Source organism: Oreochromis niloticus, linkage group LG3 (assembly GCF_001858045.2).
Source record: "Oreochromis niloticus isolate F11D_XX linkage group LG3, O_niloticus_UMD_NMBU, whole genome shotgun sequence".
Taxonomy (NCBI): Eukaryota; Metazoa; Chordata; class Actinopteri; order Cichliformes; family Cichlidae; genus Oreochromis; species Oreochromis niloticus.
This window is the reverse complement of record NC_031967.2, coordinates 69,836,459-69,858,796: the sequence shown is the minus strand read 5'-3', so window position 1 is coordinate 69,858,796 and position 22,338 is coordinate 69,836,459. Positions and strand designations below refer to the sequence as shown.

At 39.3% G+C, this 22,338-nt stretch overlaps 1 long non-coding RNA gene across 2 annotated transcripts; it reads left to right on the top strand.

The window, feature by feature from the left end:
- Positions 1-10,415: 10,415 nt before the first annotated feature.
- On the top strand, positions 10,416-15,102 carry LOC106096751 (uncharacterized). Of its 2 annotated transcripts, none has more exons than XR_002061294.2 (5): positions 10,416-10,466; positions 10,553-10,756; positions 11,679-11,768; positions 14,180-14,267; positions 14,504-15,102. It is a non-coding gene; the product is annotated as an uncharacterized LOC106096751 (long non-coding RNA). The 2 variants fall into 2 exon arrangements; XR_002061293.2 differs by having other exon boundaries at positions 11,676-11,768.
- The last annotated feature ends 7,236 nt before the right edge of the window (positions 15,103-22,338 follow it).

The following is a 22,338-nucleotide window of genomic DNA, read 5'->3' as shown; positions in this document are numbered from 1 at the left end:
ATAGGACTGAAACTGAACTTCCACTCAGTCATGTAGAAATAGGTACTGCAATAAAGGCGATGCAGAATGGCAAGGCACCGGGCCCTGATGGGTATCCCATTGAGTTTTATAAAAAATTTTCTGACAAGCTAATAACAATTTTACTTGACGTCTTTAATGATTCTTTGTCTCGTGGGTCACTTCCACAGACAATGACTGAAGCATCAATTTCTCTCTTGCTGAAATCAGGCAAAGACAGCACAGAACCTGGTTCATACCGTCCCATTTCACTCCTAAACTGTGATGTAAAAATCTTGGCAAAGGCTCTTGCCCTACGCCTAGAAACCACAATCCATGACGTAATATCTGCTGACCAAACTGGCTTTATCCCAGGCCGTCACTCATTTACGAATATCCGTCGGCTCCTAAATGTTATCCACTCTCCTGCATCCAGAGTGGTGCCTGAGGTGGTTATCGCGCTGGATGCAGAGAAAGCATTTGATAGGGTGGAATGGGGTTATTTATTCGCTTGTTTACAAAAATTTGGTTACGGCCCCAACTTCATCTCATGGATAAGACTTTTATATACATCACCCAAAGCCTCTATAATCATAAATGGTCAATGTTCACGTTACTTTAAGTTGACAAGGGGTACCCGTCAAGGCTGCCCAATCAGTCCATTGTTATTTGCCCTGGCCATAGAGCCCCTCTCTATTACACTCAGAACCTCGCAATCAATTGCAGGTATCCATAGGATAGATAAAGAGCATAGAGTGTCCCTTTATGCAGATGATCTGCTAATATATATATCTGATCCTGTTTCATGTGTCCCCCATATTATCCACACCCTAAGCAGCTTTGGCTCCTTTTCTGGGTACAAACTGAACTTCAGTAAAAGCGAATGCTATCCTGTTAATGATCTGGCTCTTCAAATACAGAGCAGTGCTATACCTTTCAAAATAGCCAAAAACGGCTTTAAATATCCAGGCATAAATATAACAAGAGATTTGCATAATCTCTATGACAAAAATTTCTGTCCATTACTTGAAAAGGTCAAATCAGACTTAAAGAAATGGAAGCCACTTCATCTATCGTTGGCAGGGAAGGTAAATTGTATAAAAATGAATATACTCCCCAAGTTTCTTTTTCTTTTTCAGTGTATCCCACTTTACCTTCCAAAATCATTTTTTAAATCTATTGATAAAGCTCTGATTCCATTCATATGGGATGGGAAAAAACCTAGAATACGCCTCGATCTATTACAGAGGCCTAAAAATCTAGGTGGCTTAGCCCTTCCAAATTTTCGCGATTACTATTGGGCCTCAAATGTTCAAAAAATCATATACTGGCTCAATACCCCTGATGAAGACTGGTGCCCAATTGAAGCAGCGTCTTGCATTTCCACTTCTCTTAGAGCCTTGGTCACCTCCAGCCTTCCAATCTCCTCACGGCAGCACACCACCAGTCCTATAGTTATTAACACCCTCAAAATATGGGCTCAATTTCGAAAGAACTTTGGGTTTGAAAATCTTCTCCATTTAACCCCTATACACAACAATCATCTTTTCCTTCCCGCCAGATTAGACTCTGAATTTGCTCTGTGGCAGAGACAAGGCCTCCATAACTTTTCTGACATGTATATAGACGGTGTCTTGGCAAGTTTTGAGGATTTGTCACACAAATTTGACCTCCCTCGGTCCAGCTTATTTAGATACTTTCAAGTTCGCCACTTCCTTCAGCATCATAACCCTGACTTTCCACATATAATTCCATTTACTGCTGTAGACGATCTGTTGAAATTGACATTTAAGCCAAAAGGCCTTATCTCAAGAATTAATAATTGTATAGCCTCCTTTAAGAATATAACAATGGCAAAGATCAGAGCAGACTGGGAGAATGAGCTGGGGGTGGACTTAGAGGAGGAGACCTGGGAGAGCGCTCTGTTAAGAGTAAACAACAGCACTTTTTGTGCTAAATTAAACATCATACAGTTCAAGATTTTACACCGCATTCATTACTCCAAGGCAAGACTGGCCAGAATATTTCCAAACATAGATGCAAGCTGTGAGAGATGTAGAAATCCCTCTGCAGATTTAACACATATGTTTTGGTCATGTCCTACTTTAAAAGCCTACTGGTCAACAATATTCAACAGTTTGTCCGAAGCATTGAACATTGAGCTTCAACCCAATGCAGTTATGGGTATATTTGGTGTCACAGATAGAGGACATAGAACATTAAGGAAGAGTCATAAAAACATAATTGCTTTCACTACACTGCTTGCACGCAGAAGGCTTTGTGGTTCAGTGACCTGACACAATTTATACAGCTGGAAAAGATAAAGTACGCTCTCAAGGGGTCGAAGGAGAGATTCTTTGTTGTTTGGGATACATTCCTAAAACATTTAGAGAAAATTAAAATCATACCCACCTGAAAGAGGCTTGACAGCTGCCAAAATGCTTTTTTTTTTATTTTTATTTTTTTTGTGTGTGTGTGATTGGGATTAATTTTGTGCAAAATATCGCCCTTTAAGTGCACATCTTTAAATATGGTGAATTTCCTTGTACCTCATTTAAATTCACTTTATTTATTAATTAATTAAATTATTTTTATATTTTTTTATATATTTTTTTTTAATTTCTTTTCTTTTCTTTTTTTTTTTCTTCTTTTTTCTTCTTTTTTTTGTTATTTTTTATTTTTCTATTTTTTTTTGTTGTTGTTGTTTTTTTTGGATCGGTGTCCGGCATGTTTTTGGGGTGGGATAAATATGTAAAAAAAAAGGAGCACTGTGGCCTTCCTATATGTATATCTCTGTATGACATTGTTGATGCTCAATAAAAAAAAGTAAAAAAAAACAAAAACAAAAAAACAAACAAACAAAAAAAAAAAAAACATAGATCAACCCTGTTTTTGGCATTAGGTGTTACATTGTGACCGTTTCAATAAAGCTGCAAGTTCTTGCATTTATATTGGAGAGCAAAGAAAAATTAATTGCTACTTGTACTATGGAAAATCAGTTTTATAAAAGCTACATAAACAGACCTGAAGAAGACTGTGTTTGTAAAACTAGCGGCGGTAGCTAACATTCTTTAATCAAGAGAAAGAACAGAAATCAAGCTTGGTGAGGGACTGCCATCGCTGGGGCAGAGGGTGAGCATGGCTCTCAGTTAAATACCTCCTACAGGAACAAAAGGCAGTACACAGCTGTTTTCACACCTTTGGTCTTTCCCCCAAAGAAAGTTTCACACTCCCTTGCTATCTCTTACAGTGGAGAAAAGACAAAAAGACTCTTCATGTGGAGTTGTCTGCTTCCCCCAACTTCCTTACTAGACCCCCACCGTGTGTCTAACTGTTTGAATGGAGTATGAGGCAGACATGCTAAAACAGTGACCTAAAAGCATTACCAATAAACAAAGTGATCAATACATAAATGAAAGAAATTCCTCTAGAAGGTGATTGCCAGTTTGGTTGGGTTTTTTAGAGGCACAGAGATCCTGTTCTGCATTACTTTAAAAAAAAAAAAGGGGGATTTTCAGAGCTGTTGATATATGAATCAGTGTTCATAGAAGCATGGATCAACCCTGTTTTTGGCATTGAGTGTTACATTTGTGACAGTTTCAATAAAGCTGCAAGTTCTTGCATTTATATTGGAGAGCAAAGAAAAATTAATTGCTACTTGTACTATGGAAAATCAGTTTCATAAAAGCTACATAAACAGAGCTGAAGAAGACTGTGCTTGTAAAACTAGTGGTAACGTATGAGAACTATAAGACAGACTGTTTCTGCTATCGAAACAATTTGTGTTGTTAATCCTGAATGATTGATGGTGACAACATCATAAGAAGAAGGTTATTTTACTCCACACACACACACACACACACACACACACACACACACACACACACACACACATTTGGAAAATCACATAGTTTGACCATAAAAATTCCCAGCATAATTAGTATTTGAGATTGCTGAAGCAACATCACTAAAGAAAAATATCCTTGCATGTCACTTTCATTTAAAAATATAAAAATGTGAAGTTTTTTGTGTAAAACATAAAAACAACAAAAACTTAAGACCATAAGAATCTCCTGATGAAATTTGTGAATATCTAGATCATTGGTGTTTCCATGTGAGAGTCTATAGGGCATAGACTGAGGCTGGGTATTAGAAATACATGATGGTAACATGAGACATGTTAACTTTGAGAACACTAACATCTAGATTAAGGTGTGAGAAGTAAATACATCACAGAAGCTAAAAAGGAGTTCCTTGTCTCTAGATTAGTTAATATGAATTGAAAATAAACTGATTTGAACAGGTTTGATGCATTATACAAAAAAGGTTGATGAAATTGTTCACATGATCTAAGCAAGAGTCACTCGGAATCTCAAATGTTAAAGTACACTTACTGATTGTACTTTTACTACATGAGCTAATGTAGATGCTCTAAAAGCACGCTGACTGAAAAAGAAGCACACATTTGGAGAAACTGTGCTGTAACTTCTCATACTGTGAAGTTTTCTGACAAAAGTGAATTGAAAACTTATGCTGTACAGCTTACTAAGGGGCTTTGTGATGGGCCATGTGCAATTACACAAAAGAACAAGTTTAAATTTCACCATAACACTGAGTAGAGAAAAGCCAGTTTGGAATTCTAATTGACATTACAACTGTTGCACATTACTGTAAAATCAGTGCTGTGATAGTTAGTTTAAGATCACAACCTGATTTAAAACACAGTCTAACATGAACATTGTTGTCCCTGAAAATAGGTGAGGATATTTTCTTTCGTTTCATTGGAACAGTAGAGTACCATAACAAAGAAATTAGTACACCTTTGTAAGAACAAATATCCCAGATATGGAGTTTTTCATGTTTTACATAAAGACATAGGGCTGCTAGTTTCCTAGTGGCAATTTCTCATTTAAACCTTGGTGACTTAAAGTTTAGCAGCAAGACACTTGTTTACTTTGTTCCATCAAACATTTCTTTCAGCCATCTGTGTTTATCAGAGCGATATGTGACTAATTTTTTATTGAATCACCAGAAAGTACACAAATACAGGATTAAATATTTTATTTATTTATCAAAGATACATAATTACACATTGATACAATGAACAAGGTGTGAATGAAAATTACACATGGTGTAAGAAAAACATTATAACATACAAATAAGTGTTTTATGATAATCTGACATAGTTTAAAAGCATAAGAATGAGTGTTTTTAAAAAGAACATGTTCTTTGATGATCACATTACATGTATCAAATTTTAAAAGCATAACGTAGGGAGCAAAGTGTTCACAAAAAACAGTTTTAGAAGACTTACACACAATTACTTTTTCCACAGTGCTTGTATGCCTCTTGCAAAACTACTCACCATAAGACACAATAACTCACGATTATCTAAGACCAGCCATGAAATGTCCGTCGCTTCATTACAATCATTTGTCCCCGCTGCTGCCCTCAGATCCAGTCTTGTGTACTGGGGGGTAAAATGGCTCTTTTTGGTGGTTCATAAAAAATATCTCAAAAAGGCGATGTTGGTGAGGGGACCAGAAACACTGGGTTGCAGAGCAGTTGATAAGGACTTGTACATTTCTGGAGAGTCTGCAAAAGCTGTCTTGCTCGTTGTCCTGATTGGATATGTGGAGCCCGGCTCTGATATCTCACTGGTGGCAGCTAAAGGTAGGCACGCCTTGGAGGCGGAGTTGGTCTCCGGCGCAATCTTTCAAACGAGCCTCACGGCATTTCAGGCAACCTCAGGCCGGAAACAACATCCGGTCACTCGCGGTCAAAATCCACGGAGAGCTGGTGTTTCGCAGGGATCAGGTTAACACATCTGCCTTAAATCAGAGTCTAAAAATATAAAGAAAAACAAAAAGAGTTTTAAAACATGCAAACTAGCAAAATATCAAAGGAGCATAACATGATACCTGATGAGGAAATGATAGGTGATGTAGAGATGTAATGTATAAGCTTTCACGGGAGTTAAAGTCGAGCTTATATATATTTTTAAAGTGTATTGTACGTGGGATAGGCTCCAGCGCACCGCGTGAGCCTGAAAAAAGGATAAGCGGAAACGATTGGATGGACTGATGGTGTATTGTACGTGTTACAAACCATTGTGATATTTTTTTAAATGAAAGGATTGAAAGAATCGTAAAAAGGAAAGTACAAAAATGTAGTTAGAAAGCAAGAGTAACACTTACCGATTGATATGCACATAGGGAAAGTGAGGCGAGTTGTTGTTGATCCCTGGTTCACGGTTGTTGCGAGCTCGTCCCGCAGGCTCTTCTGCACTTCGGGCGTAGCGATGAGGCTCAAAACATCCCAGTCAGACGAAGTAAAGGCGATCCGCGGTGTTAATGGGCCAAAACCTTAACCCGCTTTTAGCTGGTAGAAATAGATTTCTCTAAGGCTGAAAGCATAGCCCCAAAACCCACCGGTGTTGAGCCTGAATCTCTCCTCCAAAGGGATAGCAGATGCAGGTTGGACCCGGCAAAGATGCATTCGTCTGAGTTGCGCTGGCGTGGCAGAGGCTCTGTAGCTGGTTACGGGGGTCTGAGAGACCACAGTGAGGTTGGTAGGTCTGGTGGCCATGTTGTTTGTGAAAAAAGGAGAAAACTTGTTTTTCTGAGAGAGAAAAACAGTTAAATTTAGGCCTAAATGTTAAATTATTTAACCTGAGTGAGAGCCAGCTGTCCATGCTTCCGAAGTCAGATGGCTTGTGAGACACCGTTGCAAGTTTTAACATCGGCGGGAGATCATAAAAATCCGAGCTGAGTGCGATTGGCTAACCGAGGTGCGAGTGGAGCCACCCCTTTGTTATGTGATTGGCAGCGGGGCAGTAAGGTTTACCTGGGGAGGCGGAGTGGATCTCCGGCGCAAATTTCAAAGGAAGACCCAGAATCATTAAGCAGTAGATGGTGGAGCGAACAATAAGGAAAAAGAGACTGCTCTGGTTGCGGGCCGGTGCGGCTCGGAGCGAAGGGAGAACTTAGACTCTGAGCGGAATTTTTAGTCGGAGCTAGTGATAGGGCTGTTTTTTGAAGAAAAAAGACTAAGGATTTGGTTTCAGGATTTGCCCTGTTATCGAATATAAGGTTTTGGGTATATGGGGGTTCCCTACAGGTTATTTCTAGGGGTTTTGGAGAGAAACCGCGGAGGGTTTTTCAGGAGTTTCTCACTGATTATTTTGCCTAAGGATCGGTTGGGAGCCGCGGAGATCGCGAGTGTTTTTTTGTGACTCTGAGTTTGATTTTAAATTTCTTTGTTCGGATTAAACAAATGCATATAAATTGAAATAAAGTTTTCCCACAAGGGATGCACCCTGTATGTCTGGCCATACTGAACGTTACAAAAGCACAAGTTTAACTAAGCACATTTATACTGGTTTAACACATTTTAAATACACAAACACGGTCCCAGAGACACAGGCCCGGTCCCGAGTCAGGCGCGCGCACGAGCGCGCCTAGACACACAGGCGCAGGGGTGCGCGCTCTGCGCACTCATGCGCTGTCATGCGCTGACCCACCACCAGATGGCGTTTCTTAGGAAAAAAGGAAAAAGTTTTTAACGGATTAAAAATAAAAGAATGCTATTTGATATAAAACTTTTCTAAAATAATCAATTAGTTCTTATTTTGGGGGGAAGAAAAGCAATGAACTAGCATATTTTGGATGAATATCATAATTTTATGAAAATCATAATTTTTATGAATATCATATTTTTATGAATATCATAATTTAATTATTATCATAATTTAATTACTTCCTGAGCTCATGAATAATTCATAGAACCTAACACTCAAAAAGCTCATGAATATTTTTGACAGAAGGGGTATAATATCACTCTCTGACCGTAATTCTACTGGATTTCACCCATAACCCTGCGCGTACCATAAGAATGCAAACGGTCACCTTTCGCGTTGCTCACGCCGTGGGACGTGACAAATCGTCAAGATGTTATGCCTCGAGAGTGAGAACGGGCTCATCTATGTTATAATTTTTTTAATGCGTATGTGTTAGCCCCCGTAGGGAAATTACTCTTCTGCATTTAACCCATTCATCCAGTGAATGGATGAATGGGTGGGCAGCCACCAGTGCAGCACCCGGGGAGCAGTGTGTGGGGATGGTGCCTTGCTCAGGGGTACCTCAGGGTAGCCGTTCAGTGGATTCAAACCCGATCATGGGGCAACCACTAAATTCCAACATCTCCCTCTAGTGGCCATATATAAACGATGTCCACTACACATCAACTACATTGAAATAGAATTTGTTCATGAACGAAACTACAGCTTACTGAGAACAGGGGAGACTCAATTTTGCGTTGAACTAATGTCGAGCATGTCTGTGGGCATCGACATGAAATGTAATAATGTAATCACTCAAACTCAGATAACGTTAAAGCAGTGCTTATGTACACTTCTTTTGAATGCGTTCATTCTTAAGTACTTGCACGTGTGTGTCACAGTTTTAAATGACAGAGTTAGAGGGTTTTGATGTTTTTTTGGCGTGTGTCTTTCTACTCTTGAAAAAAAAGAAAAGAAAAAAAAAGCCAGCCCCCCATCTCTGTGTTTGAACCAATAGAAAAGCTGGTGCTCAGAGGAAGAGGGCGGGCTTTACTTGGTGTCAGTGAGAGAAATGAAAAAAGCTCAAATGAGTGAGAAGGACGATGAAGGAAACATCTGTGCTTTGTCTGCTCTGTAAGTAGAATCTCTGTGTTTGTTTGAATTCTTGTACTTTGACTGTCTGCTCTCCTGATAACTGATGATGGAGGAGAAGACATGAAAAACAAATCAGGCTGAATTCAAGTTCAAAACACCACGAGGACCAACTGCAGGTCTGAACTGACTCTTTATCTTTGCTCAGGAGTCGAGGAAACACAGCAGGCAGTGAAAAGCTCAAATCATTCACTCATTATATCAACACAGCTGCACAGTGGACACATGACTTTAATAAGTCTATCAAAAGAAGTGAATATTTTGTGTATACTCAAAGTGTAGTCAGTAAACTGTAATGCTACTGTTGTAGGGTCTACCATACAATATAAAACAACTTGAGCCGATTGTTGTTGGTATTTGGTGCTGTATCAATAAAATAAAATTGAATTAAACATGATCACAGCAAGAGCTACTTTATAGATAAGAACTGGGGAAGAGAAGCATGAGGAGTCCACACTCTGCATACTTTTACATCAGTAGTTTGCATGCAGTGAGAATTGGTAATGCAAACAATATATATATATTAATTGCACTTTACTGCTCAGGAGACAGAGCGGTCTGTGGTTAGTGCCTGTGTGTTGCAGACAGAGAGCGAGCTGAATGCAGGACTTTGCAGAAAGACCTGAGCTAAAAGTGAAGGCTTAAATATAAACATGAGAAAATTAGAGAGCAAGGACACAACTGGACTGAAAATGAGTTACAGGTGAACAGCAGAGAACAATCTAGAAGAGCGGAAGAAAAACTGAACACAAAGAGAGATGAGTGAGAAATACAAGAGCAACATAATAAGTAAGAGAACACGGGAACAAAAATGAAAAAAGAAATTAACTAACACAAGAGACAAGACTGACTTCATACGGGCGATGCACAGAGACCAGACTCGGGTTAACATCAGAATAAATGATGTTATTTGAACAAGTTGACCGAGAATCTATGATTAGAAGTGTCATTTCTGGGTTTGTCAGCTGTTTGTGTGGATTTCTTCTTTGTGTTCACCTCAAATCAACCTGAGTGGCATTTCTCTTTAGTTCTGATCTCACTGCTGAGCTGCACAACAAACCAAGGTCAGTAACCTTCTTCTGTCACAGTTTAAAACTTATAAATGCTCACTGATATGACCTGATTGGGTTCATGTTTCACAATGTAAAGTACAACAAATTTTAACCCTCACAGCTCGTCTGACTGTGAGTCCCAGCAGCTCTCAGTTCTTTAAAGGAGACTTTGTGTCTCTGAGCTGTGAGGAGGACGACAGCTCTGCTGGATGGACTCTGAGGAGAAACACAAGCAAACAACAGAGGACTCAGTGTGGAGATTGGTGGGGAAAACCAGCTGGTTCTTCCTGTACCATCACTATGATGCTTCATGACAGTGGAGTTTACTGGTGTGAGTCCAGAGAGGGTCCCATCAGTAACATGGTTAACCTGACAGTCACTGGTAAGCTGAGTGTGTGGAGTTAGTGTTGATGAAGCTGTGTGTAAATGGATGAAATGCTGTAGTTTGTCTCTGTGTTGAGGTGGATCAGTGATCCTGCAGAGTCCTGTCCTCCCTGTGATGGAGGGAGATGACGTCACTCTGCTCTGTAAAACAAAGACCACTCCCTCCAACCTCCCAGCTGCTTTCTATAAAGATGGCTCCCTCATCAGGAAGCAGCCTACAGGTCATATGACCATCCAGCATGTTTCCAGGTCTGATGAAGGCCTCTACAAGTGTGACATCAGCGGTCATGGAGAGTCTCCATCCAGCTGGATCACTGTCACAGGTGACACACTCACCTGTCTGTGTTTCTGCAGCTTTCAACATTCACAATGTGACGACAACTTAATGACTGTGTTTGCTTTATTTTAGACAAACACACCACCACACCTCCACCTACATCCACACCTCCACCTACATCCACCTCTGCTCCTGATTCCACCTCCATCACTCTTCTTCCATCACTCTCTCCTCCCGTTCTCTCTGTGTTGTCATTTGTTGGATCAGTCTGTGTTCTGGTTCTGCTGGTGTTACTGGTTCTGCTGGTGAGACGATGTGTTCACAGGAAACCTGAAGGTGAGACTCAGACTTCCTGATCTTTCATGTCTGAGTTTGTTTAGTAGAATAAAGTTCACATTCGTTATGATCATTAAACAAAACAAATAAAAAAGGTTGGTTGGTTAATTAAAGAATCTACATTGCCCATAGGTGTGAATGCGTGAGTGAGAATTGTTTTCTGTCTCTGTGTGTTAGCCCTGAGCCTGACTGGCCTGTCCAGGGTGTACCCTGCCTCTCACCCTAAGACAGCTGGGATAGGCTCCCCCGTGACCCTGAAAAGGATAAGCGGAGGCAAATGGATGGATGAAAATTAAAAAAACAAACAAACAAACCAAACAATAAAACCCAAGAGTCATATGACCTCCTGTGAGCAATTGCTTTGGTGAAAGTGGGAAGGAAAATCTCCCTTTTATCAGGAAGGAACCTCCAGTAGAAACAGGCTCAGGGAGGGGCAGCCATCTGCTGTGATTGGTTGGGGTGAGGGGAGGCAGACATGCTGTGGAAGAGAGGTAGAGATGTATAAGGGCTAATATTTAAATGCAGAGAGGAATAAAGCACATAGTGAGTGAAAAAGGTGACTGACACAGAAACACTCATGCATCATTGGAATCTAGCTTTTCAGCATAAGTTTGAGACAGACAGGGAAAAAAAACCTCACATATTAATTTTAATATGCACACTGATGTAACCTGGTCAAAAATAACTACAGGGCTTCTAAGTGTTCCTGAACTTGTATAGTTTTAATGTTTTATTTGGGAATAGAATGGTGTGTATGTGTGAGTTTGGTGATGGTTTTTATTATGAATGAATTATGATTTTTTTTAAGGCCAAGGTAATGATATCAAGAATACATATCTGGTTAGATATCACATGTCTGAGATTTATTCTGGGTCGAATCTGTTTAGAGATGTAATTCACATTATTTGGATCATTTCAGCAGATCAAGAAGAAAGTGAAGAAGACGACCTCATCACTTATGTCATCATTGAGATATCAGCTCATCAAGAACAATCTGACAAAGAAAGACGAGGTAGTATTTTTATTTTTTTCTTTATGGTGGGCTGTGGGTCACATGTGAGGTCAAAGGTCTGTTTTTCATATTCTTAGTAAGTGTATAAATAATCTTTTCCAAAAGAAGTATTGCAAACCAATAAAAATGATTTTTAAAAAACATGTTAACGGTGAGACATTACAATTTTATCTAAATGAAAATCTTCAACAAACATAGTTGCTAATAATAATGTATACTTTATTGATCCCCTCTCTCTGCGTTTGACCCATTCACTCAGTGAAGCAGTGGGCAGCCACTAAGCAGGCGCACGGGGGAGCAGTTTGTAGGGACGGCACCTAGCTCAGGGGTACCTCAGGGTCGCCGTTCAGTGGACTCGAACCACCAACTTACCAATAATGGGGCGACCACTTTACCTACTGAGCTGCATAGCCGGGGATCCGTCCGCCAGGGCCTCCGCTCATGGCCACTACCAAGCACACAATGTTTCCTGACCTCTACAGTGCCTTGTGCGGGTGGTGGTGGTCGTCATGCAAAAGGGTGGACTGATGTCACTTTTTTGGGCTATGCCCAGCCAGGCCCAATGGACCTCTGCTCAAAGTAGTTTTTGAATTGCTCTTTATCTGATCCCTTACCCAGGACCAATTTAAATTAATTAGAGAGAAAACTAATTTTCTTTCCATTGACTCGCTCCGTCTCCAGTTTCCGCCGCCATGCTTTCTCGTTTGTCTTCTCTGGGACTGATAATTGGTAGGTACGGAAGTGACCTAGGTCGGATTTGAAAATATCAGATTTGTGCTGTTCAAACCGTCATACCATGATTGGATGTGGGTCACATAGGGTCAAAAAAGTCAGAATTGATGCGCTTTGGCATTTAGTGTGAACGTAGCCTTAGAATCTAATCCCTGCTTTTTGCAGATGATGTGGTTCTGTTTGCTTAATCAGGTGAGTTTTCTCCAAGGAGTGCCTGGCCTCTCCCTTAGAGATCGCGTGAGAAGTTCAGCCATCCAGGAGAGGCTCAGAGTAGAGCCACTGCTCCTCCACATTAAAAGGATCCGGTTGCGGTGGTTCGAATATCTAAAAAGGATGCCTCTTGGGTGAGGTGTCCCTCTGGGAGTACGCCCAGGGGCAGACCCAGGACATGCTTTAGAGATAATATTCCTCAGCAGTCTTTGGGAATGATATTGTGTTTCCCTGGACAAACTGGAGGAGGTGGCCAAGCAGGGGGAGTTCTGGGCTTCTCTTCTTAGGCTGCTTCCTCTGCAGATAAGCAGAAATAAATGTGACAGATCAGTAATTTTCTTTAGGGACTCTTTGACTTTAACTAATGACTCAGCCTCAGGTCCAGATGTCAGGTGTGTTGTGAAAGTTCAAACATCATCAGTGTTGTAACTGAGCAGTAGTACCTTAGAGCAGCTCTGATTAGTCTGACATGTATCTGCTGTCTGGTTCTTGGTCCATATGGACCCCCCCCCGTATTTGTATAGAGCTTTACTTAGTGTTTTACTTTGTCCCTATGGGCCCCAAAGCGCTTTACACTACATTCAGTCATCCACCCATTCACACACAAATTCACACACTAGTGATGGCAAGCTACATTGTAGCCACAGCTGCCCTGGGGCGCACTGACAGAGGCGAGGCTGCCGGACACTGGCACTACCGGGCCCTCTGACCACCACCAGTAGGCAACGGGTGAAGTGTCTTGCCCAAGGACACAACGACTGAGACTGTCGGTTGTTGGTTGTCGGTCGATATAAAGAAAACAACTGAATTGACAAGATGCTGTTTAATAAAATAAACACTTTTTACTCTTTCAAAGTTCGGCAAACTGTAAAACCAACTTCCTGTTGTTGATTACAGTTCATCCATCACAGATGAACGTTCTCACCACAGTTTTTACTGGTTTGTCTAATAACAGTGTTCATGTTGTGAGAATGTGTTTGCTTTGTGCTCTGTGGTGAAGAGTGTCAGTCTGCAGTGGAAGAAGATGGCAGCTTTGTGGTCGTCCACCTGCATCTTTCTCAGAAACACAGTTCTTTGTGGTCACTCAGTGTTTCACAGCAGAGGTGTTAAGATGAGAGAAAAAAAAAACTAAGAAGATGCTGCGGTTTATAAAGCAGAACATCAGTGACATGTAGCTCCTCCTGTTCATGATCCATCACAGTTCTCAGGTTACTGAACTGTGTGAAGAACAGAAAGAAAGTTTTACATGTTCTTGTAATTTCTTCACTGTATTGGACGATAAACTCCACTGAGAAGTCACACAAACAGTGTTGTGCAAATTCATCTGGTTACAAATGTGACCCTTGCAATGGTTGGCACTGTCAGGGACTCTCGTGATGAAACATTAGAAACAGTAAAAATGTTTAGCTGTGTGTAGCTGCACTGGTGTAGTTGTTGTACCTTCAATGATTTTTGTTTTCATTTTGCAGATATTTATTTTGTAGCTGTGGTCTACTCAGCAGTGAGAACTGAAGACGTCAGTTATGGAAAAACAACCATCAGAACAAGGAGGCCCAGGTACAGCTGCTCTTTATCTTTGACTTTGCATAGAGACAAGCTAGCTGCTCACCCTGTTTGCATCCATCATGCTAAGATAAGCTGATCAAACCTCATCCTGGATGAAACTCAGATCTCTGACCCAGTTGAACTGGGACTGTGTTTGATGCAGAAAGGTGGAGATTGGAGGTCTTGATTGAACTACAAAGCTTGTAATCATGTTTCCTGTTGTTTGAACTGTGTGTGTTTGTGTTCAGACTTTAAACCAGAGCCAGACGTCGTCTACTCTTCACTGAAGTAGTCCACCAGTCCAACCACTGACGTCCAGCTGCTGGTCTCTAACTGGTCCCCCGAGCATCTCAGACTAGAGTAAAAGAAAATAGATAAAACACATTTTTATATGTTTTATGTCATTTTTTGTGTATTTTTTATTGGAATATTTCATATTTTTTTAGGCTAAATGAGTAATGTACAAAGGGCCTATACACCAGTAAAGATTAGTTAGTGATATCATAATTCAGAATCTATTCAGTAACAAACACAATGTGGTGATAAGTATAACAAAGTTAGAAAATCTGCATCTGGTTAAAAGGAAAAAACACACAAACATGAAAGAGTTTGCCAGATTTGTACTCTGTCATAGCAGCATGACAGTCGTACTAATCTATTGATTATACAAACCAATTTGTGCTGCTGCTATTTTCAGAAACTAATAAATGTCCATTTAGATAAGAGGGATGAATTTAAATCTCAGTGGGTATAACACTCCTGTGACTTGGCTGGGAGCATCTTAGGATCACCATGGAGGATGTGTTTTTAACTTTCTGTGAAAAATAAAGTCTGAAATTCTGTGATACTCGAGGGGTCCTGACAGTGCTAGAGTTCTTCTACTCAGTTACTCTTGGTGCAGCCTAGATCTCGGCTGAAGTCTAGAGGTGACCGGGTGTTTGCCCTGGCTGCACCAGAGTTGTGGAATAACCTTCCAATCATGATCCGGGCGTCCAATTCTATCCAATCTTTTAAATCACGGTTAAAAACCTATTTGTTTAATCTCGCCTTTCCTGCTTGTTAATGCTCGCACCTGACTCTTAGACTTATGTATTTTTCTTTATACATATTTTTTATGGCTTGTGCTTTTATTATGTTTTTACTTGATATGCATTTCATACTACCCCTGTGTATTAGTGGCATTGACCTGTGAGTATATTTGATACTTTGCTGAGGCCTTATAATACTCATGTTACTTCTCTGTCTTTTATGTTAAGCACTTTGGTATACCGCTGGTTTTTAAATGTGCTCAATAAATAAAGATTGTTGTTGTTGTTGTTGCACAACAGATTTAACAAAAGGTAAATCTGGTGAAGAATCAGTCACGTGCCATATTATACCCAGTTGATTAAGCATAATTTATGATCCCACAAATGTGTCTTTTCATAATTATGTAATGTTTCACTGTTACCTCATGGTGGCAGTGTTTTCACACTGAATTAATTAATATTTTGTCCTCCTCACCATACAGATTACTGTTCACATTTTACTTCAAGATGTCAGAGTTTAATGGCTTTTTTACCTAAGAGGATTCAGAAACTAATTGTTAAATATTTGAAAGTAAAATAGTTTTTTTCTGATTCCAGTGAATTTGAATAATTTATAATTAGAGGTTATAAATGATCAGATAGCCATCACCTGGAAAGTTTAGTGTTGATTTATAGATTAATGATTTTCAAATACAAAATCCAAATCTAATGTATTTATATAGCACATTTAAAAAGTGGAAAGTTTGCCCAAAGTGCTGTACAAAAATAAAACAAGATATAAAACAAAAGATAAAACCATTCACATTAAAACACACACATGAAGGGAAAAAAAGCATATCAACTCACACCAGTCTAAATGCTACTAAAAAAAGGTGTGTTTTCAAAAGAGACTTAAAAGCAAGAAGCGAAGATGCCTGTCTAATATTTAAAGGCAACGTATTCCAAAGTTTTGGAGCCACAATTGAAAAAGCTTGTTCTCCTCTAACTTTCAACCAGTTTTGGGGACAACGAAAAGCAGCAGGTCGGCTGATCTAAGATCCTTTAAACCTTTAGATCAGTGTTCCAACTGTGGTTGGTCAACAGCATCAAACGCTGCACTAAGATCTAAAAGCACAATCATTTGCTAGAATTATGTAATTAAAAACCCGTAAAAGTGTTGTTTTAGTGGAGTGTTGATGTTTATAACCAGACTGAAAACCCACCATTAGTATCCAAAAACATAATCAGTTGGAAAAAACGATTTTTTCCCCAATAACTTTGAAAGGAATGGGAGTTTTGAGTCTAAAATTTGAGCAAACCGAGACAGGGGTAAAGGTCAGTTTAAAGAGTGTGTCCCTGCTGATGTGTAGGGCTTTCTACAGACTGTACAAGGTTAAAAGATTTAAAAACTCCTGAGCAAACGATCCATCAGGGGAACAGACATGAATATTAAAATCACCAACTATTAAAATCCGATCACATTTAGTCACAATTTCAGCTAAAAACATGAAAAGTAATTTATAAAATCTTTGTTAAACTTAGGCAGATGATGGATTACTGCACACAACCAGTTGAGAGCCTCCCAGTTCAAATATGAGAAGTTCAAAGCTGGAGGGGGAAACTGGTACATGGAGTTGTTTGCAGTGAAAGTTATTTTAAAAACAGTCAGTATTCCTCGTCCTCTACCTGATATCCTTGGAGCATTAAGAAATGAGCAGTCAGAGGGCCACAGTTCAGAAATAATGCTCGAATCACTAACTGAATGTTTTATTTGCTAAAGACCGGACATTTATTAGAGTCGTCCTCATTGGAGCTGAAGCCTGGGTAGAAGTTGTCTGTAAAGCCCAGGTTAATGGGCACAAATTCAAAAAGCATATTCCACGACTCCCAAGACGCAAAAAAACAGCAGCGAGCAGGCTCACCTCCATCCAACCCCATCACAAGAACCAGACAAGAGGCAACAGGATCCAGGAGACGCCCTGGGATGCGATGGAACAGACAATAACAAAACAAAACACACATCTGTACAATAAACAAACACTCACTGCTGAACCAGTTTGACCAGGATACTGACACACACACACACAGACACACACACACACACACACACACACACACCTTTTCCACCAACACACAGTTGCTGAGAATTTGATAAATAATCAGGATATTATTTAAATAATAATCAATAGTAATAATAAATAATTGGAAAATTCCATCGGCCTTTTTGTTTTACTTTATTCTGAAACTTGTTCTGAGCCACATTTCCCACACGGTCATATGAGCCTTCAAAGTTTCCCAGAATGCACTGGTTTACCCTGGACTTGTTTCTGTTCCTCACAGATGGTTCAGTTTATTAAAACGTTGATAAATATTTTATCTCTAGATTGTGACAGTTGTAGTGGGTGCTGTAAAAAATATTATTTGGTTTGAGCTTTTCATAGAACGTAAATGTTTTTTGTTGTTCAGTATTTTTGGTCATTGAAATTTCATAACTTATGAAGTTCTGAGGGAACAAATCGTGTCAGACCTGTTGGATTTATGATCCTTTTTTGTTTGTTTGTTTGTTTGTTTTTGTTTTCAAATGAAAAAATACATTCACTCAAGACAGTGGATGTATTTTGAACTCTTGGGGTTTATTTTTTTTCCTATTGCATGTGAAGAATTAAGAAAGGAGCCTGTTGTTTTTGTAAATAACCGTATTATACAGGATCTTGTACATGATGTTTAGGTACATGTGACATTTGAATTTTACTCATTAGAATAAGTTGATTTCAATTCACATACACTACACTGGCAGGATGTTGTTTCTACACATCTACCTGTTTCACTGAGACAAGTTCACTTCCTGTTACTTTGTAAATTTATTTGTTTGTAAAGCTGGAGAAGACAGGACTGTGGTTTCTAAAATGTTGCTATAATCTTCAGTGGATTAACAGATTGGATACCAAAGGTAGACAAAGCTCTCCAGAACAGCTGTGGTTTTATGGAGGCGACAGCTAATATTTTATTATGACGCACTTATATGTAGTTACCCAAACTTCTTCTTTTATCAGCACTTACAGGAAAGTCAACCAAGTAGCTCAAACACAGATCTCTTATCATAATCGGTAACTTATTTAAATCTGAATTTAATCTTAGTCAGATTGAAACTCAACAACACACTCAGACATTTAGAAGAAAGCAGATTATCACAACTAGATAACAGAGGAACGTCTGCTTTACTCTGATCAGTTTCTCTGTTTGTCGATGTTTTTGTGTTTGTGTCTGTGGGCAAGATTTAACTGTTGGGAGTAGGTAGGTTTTATTTATGCCAGGTCCACAGAGGAATAAAATCCATTTTTTAGAATCGTTTCTAGCCATTAACATACATTTTAACTTCATTATAAAATAGTAATCATTTAAAACATATACATGAAATATAGACTTCACCTGCATATAGTCTTTGAGCTCTTGGTCAAAGTAAAGGTGGAATTACACATTATTACTCTGCTGTTTACAAAAGAACTTACATTTTGAGATATCTTTGGTATTTATTTATTTATTTATTTATTTATTTATTTATTTATTTATTTTATTTCAATACATCTCCCTGGTCATGAATATAAACATTCACCAGGAGGTGCTGCAGCACCCTCAGCGTACCTGCTTCCCACAGTCTTGGGCTAAAATGTGTCCCTATTATATTTATATAATTTTTACATTTAAGGAAGCTGGAGATTTAGTTTATGTTTGTTGTCTTTAGCAAACTTTCTCAGATGATCATTTCAAAGGAGTTACTGATCATTTAATTCATTAGAAGTAAACAATAAGAAACTCGTCAAGTGTTTAGATTACCATCAAAACAAACACTAAAAGGAAGAAAAATCAAAGTAGATCAAAATTAAACTTCCGTGAATTTTGAAATATTTAGATCTGTTAGACAAGCAGAAATAACCACAGGTGTGTCAGCTTTGACCTCTAAAATGATTTTACATCCAGACGAGTACAAAACAACAAAATAAAAATAATGGAGCTCCAAGTTCAAATACAGCCGATGAATTTGCTGAACACCAAAGAGGAAATCTGATATGATTCACAGACAGACACATGAAACACATGAGACACGTGAAATCATTCCACAGTCAAACAGACCATGAGCACAAAACAAGAAGAGGACAGGAAATAAAAGGTGGGCTTAGAATAAAAGCAGACAGAAACAGTAACAGATGCATCTGTTGTTTGTCAGTAAACATGAGCGACACTCTGACAGGCTGTAACTTGTACTGGACAGTCTCCTGTCCCACATGGTGATACGCTGAATTATCAGAGCACAGATCAAACATCCAGGGCACCTCTGCTTGTTCCTGTTCTCTACATCACAGACATGAACCTGCTGAAGTTTACTCACATTATTATACATCATACTGATCCTCACACACTGAACAGGAATCACATTCTGTCTTCAGACTGTGACAGGTGGAGTGGGTTTCCAGCCCCCACCCGTGTGTACTTCAAGGACCTGAAAATATTTATTGTATTTCAGGGTTTCATTAAGTTATTTGACAGAAAGATCAGCTGACTGTGAGGGCTCAGAGTCAACTGTGACTTTGTTTTTGTGGCATTTGTTTGTCAAATATGTGAACTCACAGCTGATAGGTGGAGGAATGTGGTTTCTATGGTGACGCTGATGTCACAGATCTGAGGTGTGTCTGTTTAAAAACAGCTGACAAGGAAACACAGCTCAGTTTGTTCTCTGGCTGTTTAGTACAGAGGTCCATTTTTATTTAGTTTATTTTATTGTACTTTTTCTATTTGCTCTTACATGTTTTTTATATTTTGAATATTTATTTTTTTCCATCATGATGATCAGAAAAGACTTTGAGGATTTCACAGATTCCTCCAGAAAAAAAGTAAGTGTTTAATGACATATTTCAGTATTTTGGACAAATGTGGACAAAGTTCTCAATGGCTTTATGGAGGCTACAGCTAAATGCTGCCTCCTCCATAGTACAATATACATTTTTATACAGTGACGTCATTTTGAAGTCCTTTGGCTGATGATGGTCTTTAGTATGTAGCTGATGATTGATGATGAGAGAGGTTATGTTTGTGTTGTTCTGTGGAGATCATTCAAGAACTGAACCTGTTAAACACTCAGACCTGCTTTAGATTTCACCGCTTTAGTTATGACGAACTTACTGGTATTTATGATCATCTGACAAAATGATGCAAGTGTGGAGTAGGAATATGAGTATGAGTGAAAATTAAATGTTTCAGCAAAACTCAAATTTAACATACTGTTGTCATTTTTAAACTTTTTAAAAAAAAAACTGAGGTTCTTTTATTAACTGAAAATACCAACAGACTCAGACTTTTAGAACAATCTAAGAGTCAGATCAGCAGAAACAGAAACACGGAAATGTCTGCTGTAACTGCGTCACTCTGCTCGACTTTGCTGTTTGTCGGTGTCTTCGTGTTTGTCTCTGCAGGTGAGGTTGATAAACCAAACGGTGTTTCCCTCTGAGATAAAGAGGAATAAACATCAGTCTGGTTTATGTGTTCTTCCGAAACATGTAGTTTTATATTAGTCAGACATAATCAGTTTTTGTTTGTCTGTTTGTGTGATGGCATCACGAGGTCTTGTGGTGTCTGTGTGGATTTACCCGCTTGGTCAGCAGTGCAGTTTCCAGCACAGAGACAAAGAAGTGTAATGTGTGTGTCAGTGTGATGTGTTGTAGTGTCAGGAGTCAGCATACAGCTACAAAGCTTTTTGTTCAGTGTATACAAACAGCTGTAGCTCCATAAAGGCAGCATGCAGAGACTCACAGTGTCTTATAATGAGAGGCTGCTTTCTCTCACACATTATGTTCACTTATTATCAGCACGTTTCACTGTATAAATGGTTATATAACACAGATCCTGCCATTCATCTTATTTATTTTCTGTAACACCACAAGCAGTGAGTGCTTGTGGTCCTGACTCTGATTGGCTGCTGTCGAAGTGAACAGTTGTACTTTGACCTTTAACCTCTCTGCTCTGTGTTGTTTCATCTTTCAGACCAGAAAAACATCAGAGCTGCGTCTGGACAGAACATCACTCTGACATGTCGAGCTCCAAACAACAACAACATAGTTGTAAAATGGAGCAGAGCTGACCTGGGAGATGAATATGTGCTTTTGTACAAGGATGATCAGCTTGATCCAACCAACCAGCATCCATCTTTTAAGAACCGGGTGGATCTGCAGGACAGACAGATGAAGGATGGAGACGTGTCTTTGATTCTGAAGGATGTGATGATTAATGATAATGGAACATACGAGTGCCATGTCGTCATGAGAGGAAGATAGAAGGAAGGAAGGTAGAGTGCTAATCTAGTTGGTGACCATCAACATCATCTACCTGAGTGTTTGTGAATGTAGGCAGAATTTAACAGTTAGAGAGCAAACAGTGTTTATGTCTGAAATACATATTAGCCTCGTTTACAAGTTGATATCTCTCAAAGAAATCATTACTACCTCTGCCGCCCAAATAATGACGTATTTTTGTCATAGTTCTCTATATACGTCACTCTAACGCGACTTCCTCAAGAGATATCGAAAGTGTGGAGTTTGAACGAGTGGCTGAAAAACTGTTTTAGCTTTATTTAAACCTCAAATTTAATGTAGTCAGTTTTAAAAATCAGGTTCTGTTATTAACTGAAAATATCAACAGCCACCGATAGTTACAACAAACTAAGAGTCAGATCAGCAGAAACAGAGAACACGGAAATGTCTGCTGTAACTGCGTCACTCTGCTCGACTTTGCTGATTGTCGGTGTCTTCGTGTTTGTCTCTGCAGGTGAGGTTGATAAACCAAACGGTGTTTCCCTCTGAGATAAAGAGGAATAAACATCAGTCTGGTTTACATGTTACTTCCCAAACATTTAGTTTTTGTTTGTCTGTTTGCGTGACGGGATCACGAGGTCTGGTGGCGTCTGTGGATTTATCCGCTTGGTCAGCGGTGCTGTTTCATATTGTTTCAGTTTGTTTTTGATGGCATCATGGATTCTGGTGGTGTGGATTTGCTCATTTCATCAGCAGTGCAGTTTCCAGCACAGA